General features: G+C 41.1%; 1 protein-coding gene across 8 annotated transcripts in view; it reads right to left on the bottom strand.

The window, feature by feature from the left end:
* The window catches only part of ZFAND6 (zinc finger AN1-type containing 6), a 64,385-nt gene extending 45,607 nt beyond the window's left edge, over positions 1-18,778 (bottom strand). For 3 of the 8 annotated variants that reach the window (XM_026677040.2, XM_026677044.2, XM_026677045.2), the window contains exon 1: positions 18,677-18,778. The gene's annotated coding sequence lies outside the window, so the exon portion shown is untranslated. Of the gene's footprint in view, positions 1-102; positions 392-18,146 lie in introns of those variants that run through there. The other 5 variants (XM_026677041.2, XM_087972630.1, XM_026677046.2 and 2 more) reach the window with 3 other exon arrangements.
* Between the last annotated feature and the right edge of the window lie 728 nt (positions 18,779-19,506).

The raw sequence follows: 19,506 nt of genomic DNA, 5'->3' as shown, positions 1-19,506 counted from the left end.
CACTGTAAAACTATCTTTCCTCTCCCTGACCCAACTTTCTTTTTTTCCCTTTTTTCTTTTTAAGGAAGTTTCCACGGGAAAACAAAGTTTGTTTCTGGGCACCTGATTTCCTGCTCCAAAAGATCCCTTTTGTTTGGCTTCTCCCTGTTATAACAGCCTGCCAACCTCGGAAAAACAACACTACTTTGGTCAGCCAGAAGGGTTGCCTTAGACCCCGAGTGGAACGCGATCAAGCACTCGAACAACAACAAAAACAACAAAAAACCAAGCCTACCCACAAATTCTGCACAATTTTTTTTTCCTGTTTGCTTCACCCCAGATTAACTTCACTGGAAGCTGGTACTCCAGTGCAGCCTATCCTTTTGCATTCAAGCCCCACCTTTCTGCAACATGACTGGCCAAACTGGGAAAACTCCACCCTGTTTGCAAAGCTTATAATCCTAATTGGTAAAGGCTAATATCTATTATTTAAAGAACTTTTTCCTTGCTAGCAAGATAGGTTCAGCAGGTTAAGGCACTGCTGAGCAGGCTGGTTTCTTAAAGGTACAGGACGGCAACCCAGCAGGAAAAAAAAGAAAAAAGGCAACTTTGATAGGGAAACGGGGGCAGTCCAAAAACGCCACAAATGCGACACCCACAAGGCAGAGCAAGGCTGGGCGGAGAGGTAAACAAAAAGGAAAACAAGTTAGTTATGTTTTGGGGAACTTTCGGGTACTTGTAAGGTGCCTGTCAAGAAGCACAGCACGAGCAAGGTGAAGTCACTTGAAATAAACGTGTGTGAGATTAAGGTCAGCCTGTTATGATTAAGCCGGTTGCGAAGCAAAACTTTGCAAATTGCAAAAAAACAACAACACATCATTGGAAGGCAATTGATTTACCTCTGTTGGAAGTTAAAACCACCCGTCTCCTAGGAAAATGAAATATTTTAGGATATACTAAAAAGGCAGAATATTTCCCCTAAAAAGAAAAGTAGAAACTCAGAGAAGCAGAAACTCAGCTCTACCCCCCACCTTTGCTAATGGACCATTACTCTGGCCTAGGCCAGTCTATTTTACATAACAAAGATCTACTCCAGGTAGAGCTATAATAGGAATTGCCCAAAGCCCTTTTCTTCTTTTCCTTCACCCAACATCCTGAAGCATGTGATCTTGCTTTTTTACTTTGGAGCTCCAAGCCATGTGGTCCTGTCCACCATTAAACTATCTTTCCAAACAGCCTCCATGTTTCCAGTTTCTTTCTTCCCACTTGGAATTGAACCCAGAAGATAATTCTTCCAACACCTCCCCTCCTCTTTATTTTACTTTTTTAAATAAGCTTTCTTAATCTTTTATAACTTTAACACAAACAAAGAATGTAACTATCTTAACTTCAACAGTTTGTAACATACATCTTATACTACTATTTTGTGCATTATTTACAAATATATACAATTTCTGCAAATGTAAATATTTAACTTATATGTTGCTTATCATAAATTTTTTCACCATCCATTTATCTATCTTTGCTCAATCCAGTCATACCATTTTTCCCAAATCTTATAATATTCGGTCTCCTCTCTCTCTCTTTCTTGTAACAACAGAGTTAATGTATCCATCTCGGCACAAGTCATTATTTTTTTAATAATCAACTCATCTGCTGGTATACATGCATGTTTCCAACGTTGGGCATAAGCAATTCTGGCTGCAGTCAAAATACGTAATACTATATATTTATATTTCTCCCATATTTCTTTTTAAATATTGTTTTATTTTAAAAGACAAGATCAACCTTTTCCTATTTGCAAAATTGTTAAGTGCCACCCACGCTGTTTTCAATGTCTCTGCCCCCCCCGGGGGGGGGGGGGGAGTGTTCAACCAGCAAGGTGATAGTTCCCTCCTACTAAAAAAAATACACTATTTCAAGTTGTTATTTTCCATACAGCTGAGAAAACAACAATACAATCCCATCAGGATCTCACACATGCATCAGGCTGTAAAACAAGCACAGACAGACCTGGATGTATGATCACAATGGAGTTCCAAAATTTCTGTTGCTAAGTGAGACAGCTATGGAGTGAATTTTGCCCCATTTTACGGCTTTCCTTGCTGCAGTTGTTAAGTGAATCACTGCATTTGTTAAGTGAGTACCACGGTTGTTATCTGGCTTCCCCATTCACTTTGCTGGTCAGATGGTTGCAAAAGGAGATCACGTGATCTCCCAGGGACACTGCAGCCGTCATAAGTAAGAGTCAGTTGCTAAGTGCCTGACTTTTGATCCCTTGCAATCAAGGGTGGGATGCTACCAGTTCTGCCCAGTTCTCTAGAGCTGGTAGCTCTGAAGAGCAGCAGACACAGAACCAGTTCTGCGTTTGCTGCTGTTTGGCCCGCCCGCCCGCCTGGGCTCTTACCTGACCTTTATTTCCTGCTTTTTCAACCTCAGCTGCTTTGCGCGGCACAGCTGAGGTTGAAAAAGCAGGAAAAAAGAGGCTTTTCAAACGCTGTGCACCTGTGCACAGTGCTTTTCAACTGTCCGGGTGGCACAGCCTAAGGTTATTTTACACACGCGTGTGCAAAACGTAGCCACCAAACCGGTAGTAACACCAGTTGAATCACGCCCCAGTTGAATCATGCTTGCAATGGTTTTAAGTGTGATCACGGTCGTAAGTCACTTTTTTTCAGTGACATTGTAACTTCAAACAGTCATTGCACGGACTCTTGTATATAGTCTTTAAGTCCTCAGATTTGTTGGAAAACTAGACACTGCAAAAAAATTCTGGGGAGAGAAGCTGTTCCAAGGTTTTTATTATTGCTGTGTTTGGGTACAGCTAAACCTCGACTTACAACAGTTCATTTACAGACCGTTCAAAGTTAAAACAGCACTGAAAAAAGTGACTTATAGCTCTTTTTCACACTTACAACCGTTGTGGCATCCCCATGGTCATGTGATCCAAATTCTGACTCCTTCCAGCCAGTGGTGGCATTCAAATTTTTTTACTACCGGTTCTGTGGGCATGGCGTGGCTTGGTAGGCATGGCAGGGGAAGGTCACTGAAAAATCCCATTCCCTCCCCACCCCACTAACCTGCTTTCCAGCTCTGTTCTCCTATGCAGGGCAACAAAAGACCCAGCCAATCAGCTGGGACTCGGGAGGCGGAGAATAGATGGGGGTGGGGCCAGTCAGAGAGGGTATTTGCCAGTTCTCTGAACTACTCAAAATGTCTGCTACTGGTTCTCTGGAACTGGTCAGAACCGGCTGAATGCCACCTCTGCTTCCAACAGACTCACATTTATGATGGTTGCAGTATCCTGGGGTCACAGGATCCCCTTTTTGTGACCTTCTGACAAGCAAAGTCAGTGGGGAAGCCAGAGTCATTTAACAACCATGTGACTAATTAACAATGGTAGTGTTTCACTTTATGACAGCGGCAAGAAAGGTGGCAAAAATGGGGCAAAACTCACTTAACAAATGTTTCACTTAGCAACAAAAATGTGGGGCTTAATTATGGCCGTAGGTGAAGAAGCACATGTGCAGAAAATTGGAAGAGTGGTCCAGATTCAATTTCTTTACCCTTTCACTGCCTGTTTTAGTTGACCGTTAGGGATCTGTCCTGCACAGATTACCAGATCTGCTCAAATTCACCCACAATTCTAGCAAACTGAGTTTATCTTGGGAAAATTCTTTTTCCGAGCCAACAAAGAAAAGTCAGTTAGGTGAAATGGGTGGTAAAAGAAATGTGATGGATGAATAAATAAATAAAAGATCACAAAATACACAAATGCAGCATTCACACTTTGTCTTACACAAGGCAGAGGTGCTTTCTGCAGGCTTCAAAGAAGCTGAAGTTTGCCAAAATTTAGAAAGACTTCATCTTAAGGAGGGAAAACAGCCCAGAAAAAGAATGTTTGGATTCTTGAACCCATTGCAACGTTTTATTGCAGAACAAAGTTGCATGTTTTTACAAAATAATTGGGATCTTTGTTTTCACAGCTGTGAACGAAATCCAAGATGAAATTTCAACTTAATCGTATCTCAAGTGATCTTGATCCAGTCCCGCTTTGCAGACTGACTATCCTCCCCTGGATTGTTGTAAGGAAGAAACAAGTAGGAATTATACCAACAAACACCATAGAGAAAAGAAATATTCTTATTTAAAGCAATCATTCTTAAGACATAATCATTCGTAAGATAGGCAAAGCCAAAAATTAAGGATTAGTTCGCAGCTTTTTAAACCACTTGGATGTTTCCCACTTTCAGGTACTTTTTAATTCTATTTAAAAGCACTGTATTCTATTCTATTAAAAGCATTGTATTCTATTAAAAATTACTTCCTGAGAAAGGTGTGAAAACAAAATAAACTGCCTTTTAATCTCAGCACTTTTTCATTTTCATATTTCAGTTAAAAAAATTTCTACAAATGTACAGCAATATTCTAATTGCCTCCACATGCACTCTGCTTTTCTAAAAAAAAAACCAATGCTTTATTTGTGCAGCTTTCAGAAATATTGACTTTTGTTAGCATCTTCTGTCTGAAGAGAAAGCCTAAATGTTACTACATCATCGACACATTAAAAAGCAGATCTCCAGCATCAGATAACAAAAGAAAACAGCTTCCTTAATGGACCTCAATGTCTACTTTTATTGCTTAGGACATGATGAATTGCATCCAAAGTTTTTGGTGGGAAATGCCTAAAATTAAGCTTGGAAGTTTGGCAGCAAAAATTGGGAGAATGACCAAAAAATGAGACAATTTGAGTTAAAAAGATCCATTTGACAGTATGGGAAGATAAACATTTAAATGGGTTAGATTTCTTCAGTGATGGTATTTTTAACACGCTTTACCATATTTCTATGAAGATACTGAGTTTATCTGAAAATGATCCAACTTCTCTTGTACATAATTTACCTTTAACACACTCATCTTAAATTGACTGAAACTCCATTAATGCAGGCATAATTTTTTTTTGTTTTGCATTGGCCTCCACTACCATGGGTTTGTCTTAAATTCAGGGTCATCTCTTCAGAAACGGCCATTATATTTTTATAGGAAAAGATCTGCTCTTTCAGGAAATTTTGCCGTACTGTACACTAAAAATATCCAGAAATCTGGCATTCATTGCACAATTCCGGTAGCCAAAGATTTCTGATGTTGTAAATTAAGGACAGTTTATTTATTCAAATGTTTCCTTTTATGCATTTGCCAATTTTGTTCTTACTGCTCTGGGAACAATAATTTGGCTCGATTCTTCTTTTGCAGTGAATTCCTTATTTTTCAACTGCATAAAAAATTAAAGTAGAAGGGAGAACTGGATCTGGTGGAGGTTGGGATCAACCCCTTACACCTGTTGAATAGTATCGGGGGCAATGTCCTTTTGCATGCCACACCCTGTTATTATACCTTTTATCTTTCATGCAGGTCACACAAAAGCAGTTAATCTGGCTTTTTCTTCCATTTGGGAAAGGTGTGCCAAATCAGCCACAAAGGGGGAAAGTATGCCTGATAAGGAAGCAATAGGAATAGGACATTTTCCCTCCTATGCTGTGATTTGGGAGGGAAGCAAGAGTTAGACATCTAGTGGAATAGGCCAGTGGTGGTGAACCTTTTTGGCACCCAGTGCCAAAACAAGAGCGCATGCGTGTGCCAGAAACCAAAACAGTAGCTCTCTGAGGCACCATGCAGGAGTGCCAAAAACTGGAAGCTCAGTTTCCCGGTGCATGCATGCGCGTCGGCCACCTGGTCTTCTGGTTTTTAACATATATGCGTGCGTGAAGACTAGCTGGCGCACTGGGGAGCTGTTCTTCCAGTTTCCAGCGCTCCCACTCACATGAAGGCCAGCTGGCTGGCGCATGAACACGGAAGAACAACGGACGATGGCTGGCGTGCCTGGAGAGATGGCTCTGCGTGCCACTTCCAGCATGCGTCCATAGGTTCACCATCATGGGACTAGGCTACACTCCCAGATGACAAGTTTCTCATCTGTCCCAGATTTCAATAAAAAATTATTCTATGTAGAGTCTTAAGAATAGCTAGGTCACATGGGGTAAAAAAATCTTACTTTGGTCCAGCAGCTTTTAAAACTTAACTTTTGAACGCTTGACTTTTTAGAAAAATAATTTTAATTGGGGTCCTGGGTGCTTTCTGAGCTTGGTTGTTTTCTTACAGATGTTTCATTACCATAACTAGGTAACATCATCAGTGCTAGAAGGGAAATACCATTTGCATTGAGGATGTTACCTAGTTTGGGTAATGAAACATCTGCAAGAAAACAACCAAGCTCAGAGAGCACCTTTGCAGGTTAGTTCCTCTGCTATGGAGAAATACCAGACTGCTTGGTACCAAAGCTCTAAGTTTGTTTTCAAAACATTAACTAAAACTCTTGTCGGTTAACAGAAATCAGCCAGGCAAAAGAATGACTCTGCTCTTTTAACTTCATTAGCTAATGAATTCTCAGAAGTATGACAAGCAGCAACAGCAGCTGCCTTCTCCCAAATTGTGACACAGATATCTTTATTCCCTTCCTCAGCTGCTGTTTGAGAATCTCTCCTTTTGCTCAAGTCAGCTGTTCCTTTGTTTGACTCAAGAATGAAGATGCCCCAAGTGGTTTTTGGCAGCTGAGTGACAAATGAAGGGATGTTTCCAAAATTGACCTCTGGTACAGTACAGACAAAGGAAAAGGAGATTTAAGAAGGCCATGCCAAAATCTGGCTGGTAAATAAGAACACACTGACATACTGGCTGGAGTGCAAACTGAATAGACTGTTTTCTACACCTAAATTTACGAGGAATAAAACGGCCGTAACTGCCTACTGCATCAGAAAGGTAGCTTCTTTTTCTCCACAAATAAACAACCACCCACAAGTGCACAGCTGATAAAAAGTACAGCATCAAGACAAAAGTAGGATGTGTTCCTATTGTTTTAAAGGGCCACTTTAAGCCAATCTAGCTATTAAAAAACCAGTTAATAGCAAGCATCATAGAACATAGAAAAACAAGGTTGGAAGGGACCTTGCGAGATCTTCTAGTCCAATCCCCTGCTCAAGTAGGAAACTCTATACCATTTCAGAAACATAGTTGTCCAATCCCTTCTCAAAAACTCCAGTGTTTTTACAACTCTGGAGTCAAGTCATTAAAAGGGAATCATGAAATGAAAGGCAATGGAGCCCAGAGATTATGGGAAGAGCAAGAGGCCTGGAAGTGACCCTCCCTAGTTTCTTTGGCTGTAAAGGAAATGGTGGAGGGAGAGATGTACTTTCAGACTTACACAATTCTGTTCAGGTAGCTTCACAGTAACAGAATAGCAGAGTTGGAAGGGCCCTTGGGAGATCTTAAGAGTAGTAGACCTTATACCATTCTTGACAAACGGCTGTCCAATCTTCTTAAAAACCTCCAATGTTGAACCACCTACAACCTCTGGAGGCAAGTTGTTCCACTGGTTAATTGTTCTACCTGTCAGGAAATTTCTCCTTAGTTCTAAGTTGGGTCTCTTCTTGATTAGTTTCCATGCATTGCTTGTTGTCCTGCCTTCAGGTGCTTTGGAGCAGGGGTTGCCAACCTTTTGGACCTCAGGGACCACCAAACTCATCATTTTAAATCCTGTGGACCAGAGACCCTGGGAAAATCCTCCAAAAAGTCTGCAGGAAAATCCCCCACCCTGTTTTTCTACCGATCGATCATTCTTTATTTGGGATTGTAGGATACTGTCTCCAGCTCCGTTCTCGGGGGGGAGGGGGAGAGAAAAAGAGAGAGAGAGAGAGAGAGAGAGAGAGAGAGAGAGACTTTTGGCTTCATGCGAAGGAAAGCAGCAGAAGCAGCAGAAGTCTTTCTTTCTCTCCCCCAAACTCCACCAGAAATGAGTCTTTGCTGGTGCAACCTCTTGAAGCAGGATGCCTTGCAGCATCCCAAAGACTCATTTCTGGCGGAGTTTGGGGGAGCGAAAGAAAGACTTTTGCTGCTTTCCTTGTGTGCAGCCAAAAGCAGAAGAAGAAAGAAGCAGAAAGAAGCAGCCTGGTGGCCAGGCCAGACGCGTGGGACAAGTTCCCCACTCCACCCTTTCCGCCCTTCCCCTCACTACCTCGTGTTGTTCGCAAATGCAAGTGATGCAAGCCTTGTGTTCCCGCAGGCCATGTGGGCAGCACAGCTTTGTGTTCCCACACAGCCTGGATTAATTGCTTTGGGGGTGACATTTCTCTGCGGACCATCAAAATTTTCTCATGGCCCACCAGTGGTCCCCGGCCAACTGGTTGGTGACCACTGCTTTGGAGAATAGCCAGACTCCCTCTTCTTTGTGTCAGCCCCTCAGATATTGGAACACTGCTCTCATGTCACCCCAGTCCTTCTTTTCATTAAACTAGACATCATTCTTCATTCTGCCCTCCCCGGCTGCAAATAAGATGGTTAAAGGAACATCTGAACATAACTTCTTAGGACTCTCTCCAAAAAACGTTTGAAACGTTCTTTGACAGTCTGTCTGGGAGATTTATTTTCAAATCTAGATCTCTTGGTTTCCAGCCTCACCAACACTTGGGTCTTTTTTTTTACTGTAGATACCATCCCTCCTGAAATTGTCTTGACTTTTGAGTCAGGTTGGATGCATCGCCTGCTGCCATTCTGTTGGAAGACGACAAAACCAGTCCTCCATATCCATCAGCTCAAAAGAGGCCTTGGGTCATATGCTTTTTCACTGCTCTCATACTACAGGAAATCCTGGATGACTGGATGATATTTACTCTATCCTAAAAAATTATCTAGGCGGATAGCATGAGCTCTATCTGTCACTTCTCTCACATAACTGGCTTGCCCAATTCTCTGTCTCTCTCTATGTAACATCTGCTTTGAATATTTGTTATACACTTTTATCCTTACATATGTTCATTTTTACTAGCTTGTTTCTATCAGTGTTGTCCGCATGACCATAATAAAGGCTTGATTTGAAGTAAGGGTCAAGATTAGTTTAGATTAGATCTCCACCTCAGAGTCAATGTTACTGAAATTTAGGCCATTGCAAATATTAACTGGTCTTACAGAGCAATCTGAGAACAGAAAAGATCTTGATTTAGTTGTAGAGTCAATTTACAGCTGCTCCTTGTCATTATAGGGATGCAAGGAAAAACATACATTATGGCTTATACAATGTATATATTACATTCTTAGTTTTGGTCGTTTAAGAAACATGGTCATTTTAAATGGCATTCATAAAGTCCTTGGAAGTTCAAGATAATTTTTCAGGCACCACAGTTTAATAAAGAGACAGAATTTTTTTTGAAATCTCACACAATAAAACAAGGGAAAAAAATTAAAAACAAAGTTAAACAGGTCTCAATGCCACATCAGGGCAATGTTCTCAGTCCTTGGGTATCATGAAATTTCAAAAGATTTTATCCAACCCAGCAGCCTGAGAGTAAGACATATGTTAGCCAATACCGTTCAAATACAATACTCAAGAAACTCAAACTATTCCAAAGTATTTCTTGATCTGTAAAATTTAGTACTTTGAAGAATGTTCTGCGGAACTGTGACCTTTTCAATCACTTTAAAAAGTTCAAGGCAAGAAATATCAATCATCTTGTAAATGCAGATCTAGCATGATACACGTCATTTAACAGAATAGCAGAATTGGAAGGGTCCGTGAAGGTCTTCTAGTCCAACCCCCCTATGCAAGCAGGAAACCATTTCAGACAAATGACTGTCCAATCTCTTCTTTAAAAACTTCCAGTGTTGGAGCATTCACAACTTCTGGAGACAAGCTGTTCCATGGATTAATTGTTCTGCCAGGAAATTTCTCCTTAGTTCTAGGTTGCTTCTATCCTTCATTAGTTTCCAGTATTAAAAGCTGAATTTTAACCCTAAGAGACAGGCACTGGCTTAAAAAAAAATCAAATTTACATGTCGAATGAATATTAAGCAGTCTCAGTTCAGAAGATTTCAATTTTTTTAATATACAAGCTGGAAACAGTTATTATTACACTCCAGGCTTCAGGTTATCCATACATGAGAGCACAAATACTGTAGGTATATATGATCAACCAACCAAAAACAAGTCAGAATTATTTTTTGTTTTTCTAATTTTAAAAAAGAAGGCATCAACATCATTTGGCGGAAAACAGTGCTAAATTATTCCCACCGTCCCATTTTCTCCTCCCTAAATCGGAGGCTTACCCAGGAAGAAAAATAAATGGAAGGCAAACATTTATCTGCTTCCTCAACAAACAACTGCATTAAATAAAAATCCAGAAATGAAATTGTACACCTCCTTTGTTGTTCCCTTTGACTTCCAGTTTCCTAGTTTTCATCACTGAGAGAGCAGCTATAACAAGCAAGATCCCGATCCCTGTGACCCATAAAATAGAATAAAAATAAAATTGTTTCCCCCAAGATGCACAAACCAAGCTATCAAATAACAAAGCAGCTTATTACGCCACCTCGGAATAATAATAAAAAAATATCTCATTATGTTGTTATTTTGTCAACACAGGAGTAACTGATGTCTAAATCCAGCCGATTGTTTTAATTAAGTGATGGTTCATAGACTACTGATGTGGCATCTCCACATGAGATTTTTGAAGTGTTCCTTTTCCATAAACATGTGTTCCTTTGCCAAACTAAGAAAAGAGATGGCAAAAATCCAAGTAAACATCTCTTTAAAAAAACAAACCAGTAGAGCAATATATCTACAATGCCTCCTGACACAGATGACCCGAGAATAGTCTTTAAAGATAATTCTTTAAAAAAAACACACACACCTGAAAATACAATCAATGTGGATCACATTTGGACCGCACATTAGATGAGCAGCTTACTGGGATCCATACATGAAAACAACGTATCTCCTCTGCAGTCAGAACCCAAATATTCTATATGTATAAAAGCGAAATACCACTCATGCATCATTGCAAAATCTCCAGAACCGTAAAGCCTACAAAGTTGAAATTTGGCACGTATGCTCCTTTTGGCTTTTAGATGCTCACTAAGAAAGGATTTTTTGAAATGACCATCAACAGCATTAGTATTTCCTATATTATTATTAACACGCTCTGATGCTAAGGAGTTTTATTCCCCCTCCCCACCCGAAAAGAAATCTCTTCCAAGTGCAAAACACTAAGCAGAGGGGAGAGAGAAGTTTCAGTTTCAGAGTAGCAACCAACTTTAGTACAGAACAGTTGAGGTAAGCCACGCCCAGGCTCCTTGCTGTCTCCTTGCTCATACAGCAAATACTGTTTCAGTTTCCAAACAGCCCTCAACTCTCTCACACACTGACAGGACACTAGCCGAATGAATACCGATGGATAGACAGAGGCAGAATTTTTCCCCCTTATTTTCCTCCCCAAAAACTAAGCCTGATCACATAGTTTTGTAGCGAAACATGGGTATAGAGCTAGTTATATATAACAGGTCTGCTTTGCTACACACTATCTTAATACAGGTAGTCCTTGATTTACAACAGTTCATTTAGTGACCGTTCAATCTTACAATGGCACTGAAAAAATGTGACTTATGACCGTTTTTCACAGTTACGACCTTTGCAGCATCCCCATGGTCAGGTGATCATAATTCAGTGCGCTTGGCAACTTGTTCATACTTATGACGGTTGCAGTATCCTGGAGTCACATGTTCCCTTTTTGGGACCTTCTGATAAGCGAAGTCAAGGAGGAAATCCAGATTCACTTAACAACCATGTCCCTAACTTAACAACTGCAGTGATTCACTTAACAAGTGTGGCAAGAAAGGTCGTAAAGTGGGGCAAAACACACTTAACGAGCATCTCACTTAATGACAGAAACCTTGGGCTCAATTGTGGTCGTAAATTGAGGACCACCTAGAATACCCAGCCCTGGATTGTTGTTGTTTTTTAATCAGCTTACACACCTCAGGGTAAGGATATTGTCAAAAACAAATCCAGGCATAGACCACAGGAAAAAGGCCTGACATACTTGTGAATTTTATAGATAGTTGCCAACCACCCGTGCTTTTGTCAACAAAGACATGGGAACAAACAGTCTAAAAGTATCTGAGGATTTTTAACACATCCAATTAGGTGTCCAGGAACAATAACAACTCTAAAACAGCAACAACCCCTCAATGAGCCATTTTTCAAGACTGCAAAAATGGCAGATATGGTAAGAAAACAGAATATTTAATGCTACATTTATTAACTGGCAAGAATAACGCTACGTACAAAATTGAAAAAAGAATAGTAGAGGAAAATGTGATAAAAAAAGATATTAGAATGTGCCAAGATGGACAAGCTGACCATGGAGATAAAAGACAGAGAAGAAATGGATTATTACTTGACGTGGAATACATTGTATGACTGGCTAAATAATAGATATAGAGATGAATAGAGAATATGACCATAGGATAATTAAGGTAAATGTTATAGTGGACAGAGATAGATTAAGGAATATAGATAAATGTACAGATAGTTAAGATTTATGTAAAAGTATGTATATCGTCACAGAAGCATTGCAATGAATGGAAATGATGTTGTATATGAGAAAAATTGTTTAATAAAAATTAATAATAATAATAATAAAGGCAGGTGTTGTGCTCAGTAGCATAAGCCATCAGCATCTTCAGCAAATCTCTTGTGATACTTTTGTGTTGGGATATCTAGCAAGTGAAGGGAAATGGCATATCCACTTCTCCTTCTACTCTCCCCCCCTCCCCACCCCGGGGCACTTTAAGAGAAAAAAAAGAAAGAAAGAAAGAAAGAAAGAAAGAAAGAAAGAAAGAAAGAAAGAAAGAAAGAAAGAAAGAAAGAAAGAAAGAAAGAAAGAAAGAAAGAAAGAAAGAAAGAAAGAAAGAAAGAAAGAAAGAAAGAAAGAAGTGTGGCAATCCCAATCTAAAAGCAAGTTTTCCGGCCTGCCATAATTTTAGTCTGTCACTCGGGACAAAGAATCTTATCTATGTTTGGATATTCCAATTAAGGTTCCACTGCAGAAATAGAGAGAGACAAGAGCAAATGCTTAGGGGAAAAATTAAAGAGATTTCTTACTATGCCAATTGGTTTCTTTTCTCTTTACTATACTCTTACTTTCTTGTTTCCTTTGCACGTTTTACTCATCTCATTTAGTTTGCATTCGTTGTTAACAGTTGCAGTTATAATCATTAATACATTCATTTAAAGAAAGAAAAAAAGAAATGTCAGAAAGTCAGCAATGCAGGTTGCTTTGAGTTCCCACCCACTGTGGAATCCTCCAGTCTTTTGTATTTAATGCAGCACACAAAGTTGTGAAATAACCAATGCATAGCACTTCAGAAGCGATTCCGAACAAGCAATTGTAGAAGAACATGAGGACCTCTCTGTAACTCTTTTTTTTTAAATGCATGTTTTATTGGGATCCTGGAAGACTTCTATACGCTTTGATGCAACGTTCCAGAATAAAATCCAAAGTATTATATATACCCAGCCTTTCAGCTTGAGGGTAAAATAGCAAACAATAATCATTTTTGACACTAAAATAGCAATACTCAAAGTACAAATGTATTGATGCTTTGTTGATAAGACACAATTGGCTACTTTGCTCAAGCTATAAATTATACTTCGCCACCCACAATGGCTGGATTCATATAATATGCTAAGCCTAAATCAAACTCATTACAGGCTTAGTGCAATGTGTGAATTGAGACATTGTCTACTGTGAACACTGGGGCTGCAGAGAAAATAACAACATAGACTTTTGCCTGTTACCTGATGGCCTACCAATGCTTATGTAAATATAAACTGGCATGTTTCTAAGGTACCTCAAAACCTTATTGTCTATCATAAACTATCTCCAGAGGCTTCCAACAGCATAGTCAAAAATAAATTTCTCAAGACATGATTCAAAAAAATAACATAGACATAATTCTCAACATGAAGTCTGCAATCCCAAACCTACCTAAAAATAAATATATAAAAAAATAAAATAAAAAAGGAATCAGAGTAGAGCTGGAAGGGACCTTGGAGGTCTTCTAGTCCAGCCCCCTGCTCAAGCAGGAGACCTATACCATTTCAGACAAGTTGATGAAGCACCCACAAATTCTCAAGGCAAGTTGTTCCACTGGTTAATTGTTAGGAAGTTTCACCTTAATTCTAGGTTGCTTCTTTCCTTGATTAGTTTCCATCCATTGTTTCTTGTCCTGCCTTCTGGTGCTTTGGGAAATAAATTGACCCCCCCCCTTCTTTGTGGCAACCCCTCAAATACTGGAATACTGCTATCGTGTCTCCCCTAGTCATTTTTCCCCCTCTAGATTAGCCAAACCTAAATCCTGCAACCATTCTTCATCAAGGCCTTTAATCAACTTAGTTGCTCTTTTCTGCACTTTTTCCAAACATGTCTCAACATCTGTTTTGATAGCAGAAAACCTGGAGCAAACATAAAGAAGCAGTCCCACTGAGATGGGCATAATCAAGTTTAATGGATTATAAATACTGTATAAGTAGCTCTCGGCTTACCAATTATTTGTTTAGCGACTGTTCAAAATTGCAAGAGCCCTGAAAAAACTTATAAGCAGTTCTCACACTTAACTGTGGCCACTGCAAAGAAGGCCCAACAGTGCCTACACTTTCTAAGGTTGCTGAAAGAGTGGTTTGGGTGAGAAGTTGCTGGTTACTTTTTACCGTTCTACCATCGAGAGCATTTTGGCATACTGTGTAACGGTGTGGTATACTGGATGCTCTGCAGAGGATAAGAAGATGCTCCAGAGAGTTATAAACACAGCACAAAAAAATCATCTCTTTCTTCTCTGGAAGAGATTGCGAAGACCAGACTCCTCTCTAGAGCACAAAAAGTTTCCACAGACGGTTCTCATCCTGGACATTCATATTTCGAACTGTTACCGTCAGGGAGACGTTATAGGTGTCTTAAAATGAGGACTAATAGACTGAGAAACAATTTCTTTTCCAAGGCAATAATTGTCTTGAATCAAACAGTGCATTTGTGATTTAGTCCTATTATTATTATAATTATTTTAATTTTTAAAACTCTGTAGTGTAATTGTGATGTGGTGTTTGGGGAACTGTGCTGGAGTAGCTTTCAAATTTCGTTGTATTTGTGGAATGCAGTGACAATAAAGGTATTCTATTTCTATTCTATTAACAACTATTGCAGCATCTCCACAGTCAGGTGCACAAAACTTCAGGCACTGGTAACTGGCCATCTCTTTATGACAAATGCAGCATGCCAGGGTCACAGGATTGCCATCTGCAACCTTCTCAGCTGGCTTCCAACAAGCAAAGTCAATGGGGAGGAAGCCAGATTTGCTTAAGAAATCCATGCTTCAATTAACAACTGCAGAGATTTCCTGAACTGTTTGGGGAAAAAAGGTCATAAAATGGGGTGTGATTCACTTAACCACCTGCTTCTTAGCAACGGACATTCTGGTTCCAATGGATGCCGTAGGTCGAGGGCTACCTACAATCATCATCAGGGTTACCAAGGTTCCAAATGCTGGATTAGAAGAAGAGACAGCCCAGAAATTGAGGTTAGAATCTCAGACTTGGAAAACCAGTGGTGGGATTCTTTTTTTTTTTTTTTTTACTACCGGTTCTGTGGGCGTGGCTTGGTGGGCGAGGCTTGGTGGGCATGGCAGGGGAAGGATACTGCAAAGTCCCCAAAATCCCTCCCCACCCCACTAACCTGCTTTCCAGCTCCATTCTCCTATGCAGGGCAATCAAAGAAGACCCAGCCAATTAGCTGGGACTCGGGAGGCGGAGAATAGATGGGGCTAGTGGGGCCAATCAGAGGTGGTATTTGCTGGTTCTCCGAACTACTCAAAATTTCCACTACCGGTTCTCCAGAACTGGTCAGAACCTGCTGAATGCCACCTCTGCATCACGGGTATAGAATATAGAGTAACAGAGTTGGAAGGGACTTTGGAGGTCATCTAGTCCAACTCGAGTAGGAGAGTCTATTCCTAGGATCGAACTCGCAGCCTCCTGATTGTGAGATGAGAACTCCACCTCCAATGGCCTCTTCCAGTTCTAGACTTCTATGAAAGAGGACAGACAGAAACTACAGCGGGGCCTAAAAAAGCTGCTCTTAGGAATCGCTCGCCCTGCCTGGAGAGCTGAGGTTGCTTGTTGCAAACAAAACTCCCCAGCAGAACCATGGCTAAGTGCTCCACGGATGTTAGTCACCTGACTGACTCATCCGCTCTCAGGGCAGGGCACCTAAGGACAACAACAACTTATTTAAGATTCAATTCACTTCCGTCATCTTGTTTATTAGTTGGGGACTGAGTGTTGGCTCTGTCCCTTCCAAGATCACATCTGAATTATTGCCTTTAAACCCCCCCCCCCCCAAAAAAAACCCCTCTTCCTTCCTTCCCTACCTCTGTAACAAGGGATGGCCACTTTCGTAAGGTTGAAAGGAGAAGCCAGGGATGGGCAACCAGCTGCCTTCCTCATCGGGCTTCATCCCTCACTTCTTTTCAACCTTATGAAAGCGACCGTCCCTTATTATAGAGACCCTGCGGCCTCAATGCTGTTTGCAGGACCCCTCTGAAAACAATGGAGCTATTTCTCATACAAAACATAAAAACTGAAAGGCCAATCTTAAAAATCTGAGCACAAAGGGCTTAGGAACTTGAAAAATAAATAAAGGGATTTTGTGTTGGATTATCACTTTGTTCCAGGATTTTAGAACCTGGTCCTTGTACCCAAATTTACTCTCTACTTACACCTTTGCTGGGTCTAAGGCAAGGGTTTTCAAACTTTCTCAAGTTTTTGTGGATTTCAACTCCCAGAATTCCTGAGCTAACATGACTGGAGGAGGAATTCTGGGAGTTGGAGTCCACAAGTCTTAAAGCTGTCAAGTTTGAAGACCCCTGATCTCTCTCTCTCTCTCTCTCTACCTATCTACCTACCTATCTATCTATCTACCTATCTATCTATCTACCTATCTATCTATCTACCTATCTATCTATCCATCTATCGTTTGTCTCTAATACCTATCTGTTAATCATCTATCTATCTAAAGCTGTTGAGTTTGAAGACCCCTGGTCTAAGCTCTAAGGGAATCTTCTCTGTGCAAATTACCCTGTCCCCTCTCTAGTACCATTTTTCCCCATCCATCTGAAGCATCCTTTACAGATGTGTGTGATGCTCTTCCGCCTCTCTAAACACGCATGTCATTTTTCTGGTTGCAAAAAGGAGAAAAAAAATGGTTCTGCTTCTCCTTGCTCCCTGGTTGGATTTTCCCCATCTTCAAAGTTGAGAGATGTCTCTTCCCAGCCCTAGAGGAAGCTATTATGGGATGGGAAAAGTTCGCTTCTTTGCATGATTTCCCATTTCGCCTTCAACTTCCCTGTCTTTTCTTCCAGCTTCTTAAAGCGGGGTATTTATCAGTACTGAACGCCAAGAAGAACTTCATCCAGTGGAAACCGAGTTGGCAAAACCAACTCATCCCATGGAGTGGGTGAACTTCACAGATGCAACTCCACACCTCTCTCCTTCCCACTTCCTTCAGACTCAGGTTTTGATCAGGAAACACAAAAGAGAAAAACCCCACATTTGGCCTTAAATGTTTCAAAAGTGACCTTGCCACAGCCCTCCTTTCTCCTCTGCTCTTCCTTCCAAGACGACTCTTTTTAAACAGCTCAATCCAAAAACAGCTCCCCACCCCATATACACATTTTCCCTATTAAATATTATATACTATACATATTTGCCTACCATCCCTGTCCTACTGTTCCCATTTATCCATTTATTTGTACTCATTTATTATGTATATACTTATACCTGTTTATAGTTATATGTTTTATATGTTATGTTCATACTTACACTTGTTTTCTCATACATGCTTGACAAACAAAATAAATAAAAAATAAATAAAATATTTGTGATATGTGCAGACCAAAAAAACAACAATCTATATATCCCCTTATCTTTTTCCTGGAATCTGACATCTCTGTAAACCATTGATTGCCTTCTCCTTGCACAAGGTCAACAACTCACAAAACTTTCTCAAGCCGGGGAGCCGCTTTACTATGTCACAAGCTGTATTTACTACACCCAACCGGGTCTGGCTTCACACAACCCTCCCCAATTAACCAACCCCAACCGTTGCATTCTTGCTCCCTTCTGAATGCACAAAACCGAAAAACACACCGAGGGTCCATCAGCTACAAATAGTTGACTGCGGCTGTTAAAAAGATTTCCACCCACCCCCACCCCAAAGCGTTTCACTCACTCTTGCTTGCGCCGAAAACATCATTTCTAGCCAAGAGGCTCAGCACGATTTTAGGCGGATCCTAATAACGCTGCTACCCACCTCCAGATTTAATTGCATTTATGGGGTACAAGAGGGGAAGAAGAGCCAGGGGCTTCCCTCCTTAGGTTTTGTGTGTGTGTGTGTGTGTGTGTCCCACTTTTCTCTGGAGAGGGCAGTGCAGACCACCGACCCCCCAACTATCCACCCCAACCTTCCTTAACTCTCCACAAACGAACGGGGTACAGGAAGGGAAAGAGAGTTGGGTCAATGTTTGGGCATGCATGTGTAGGACAAACCGTGAATGTAGGCTTGTCTAGGCTCGTGCATGCAAGGGGAGGGTGTAGAGGCGTGCGGGAGGAGGGGCGTGTTGGAAAAGGGGGTGGAAAGGAGAAAGTGAAAGGAAATGGAGAGGTTCCCCAGGCCCTTCTTGGAACGAACTGGGAAAAGGGGGGAGCAAGACAGCAAACTAGCAAGGAAGACCTGGCTCCGCGCAGGCGCACTCCGCTCACCTGACGATGCCGCCGCGGAGGGAGGGAGGGAAGGAGGTAGGAAGGGCTTGGTGGTCTCGCGCCGCGCGAGCCGCCGCTCTTATCCGCGTCTCGGCTCTGACTGCCCCCCCTCCCGCCGCGCAGCTCTTCCTATTTCCCTTCCTGCCTCCTCAAGCCCCGCCCCTGCCGAAAGCAGCGACGCGGGCGGGCGCTGATTGGCGGGAGTCGAGCGGGCGGGCGAAAGCGGACACGTGCCGCCCGGGAGAAGGCGGTACCGTCGCTTCCTGGTCTCTTTCTTTCCTTCTTTCTTTCTTGTTCTTTCTCTCTCTCTCTTTCTCTTGTTCTCTCTCTTTCTCATTCTTTTCTCCTTTCTTCCCTTCTTTCTGTCTTGTTCTTTCTCTTTCTCTCTCTTTCTCCCTCTCTCTCTTTCTCTTGTTCTTCCCTCCTTTCTTGCTGTCTTATTATTTCTCTTTCTCTCTTTATCCTCTCTCTTTCTCTTGTTTTATTTATTTATTTATTTGATTTGCCAATTGTTTACAAGATAACAAGTATAAGTGTATACATAGTTGTGAATACATGAAATGGGTACATATAAGAAAAATAAAAGAAGAATAAGAGAAACAATAGGACAGGGACGGTAGGCACGTTGGTGCGCTTATACACGCCCCCTACAGGCCTCTTAGGAAAGGGGTGAGGTCAATAGTAGACAGTCTAAGGTTAAATTTTTTGGGATTTGGGGAAGAAACCTGAGTCAGGTAGAGTATTCCAGACATTGACCACTCTATTGCTGAAGTCGTATTTCCTGCAATCAAGTTTGGTGCGGTTTACTTTGAGTTCTTTCTCTCTCTCTT

This window comes from Notechis scutatus, chromosome 11, assembly GCF_049901735.1.
Source record: "Notechis scutatus isolate UNSWTSFEM ecotype Mainland chromosome 11, rNotScu1.2, whole genome shotgun sequence".
Lineage (NCBI taxonomy): Eukaryota > Metazoa > Chordata > Lepidosauria > Squamata > Elapidae > Notechis > Notechis scutatus.
Note: the sequence above shows the minus strand (reverse complement) of the source record. Positions and strands in the feature narration are given on the sequence as shown.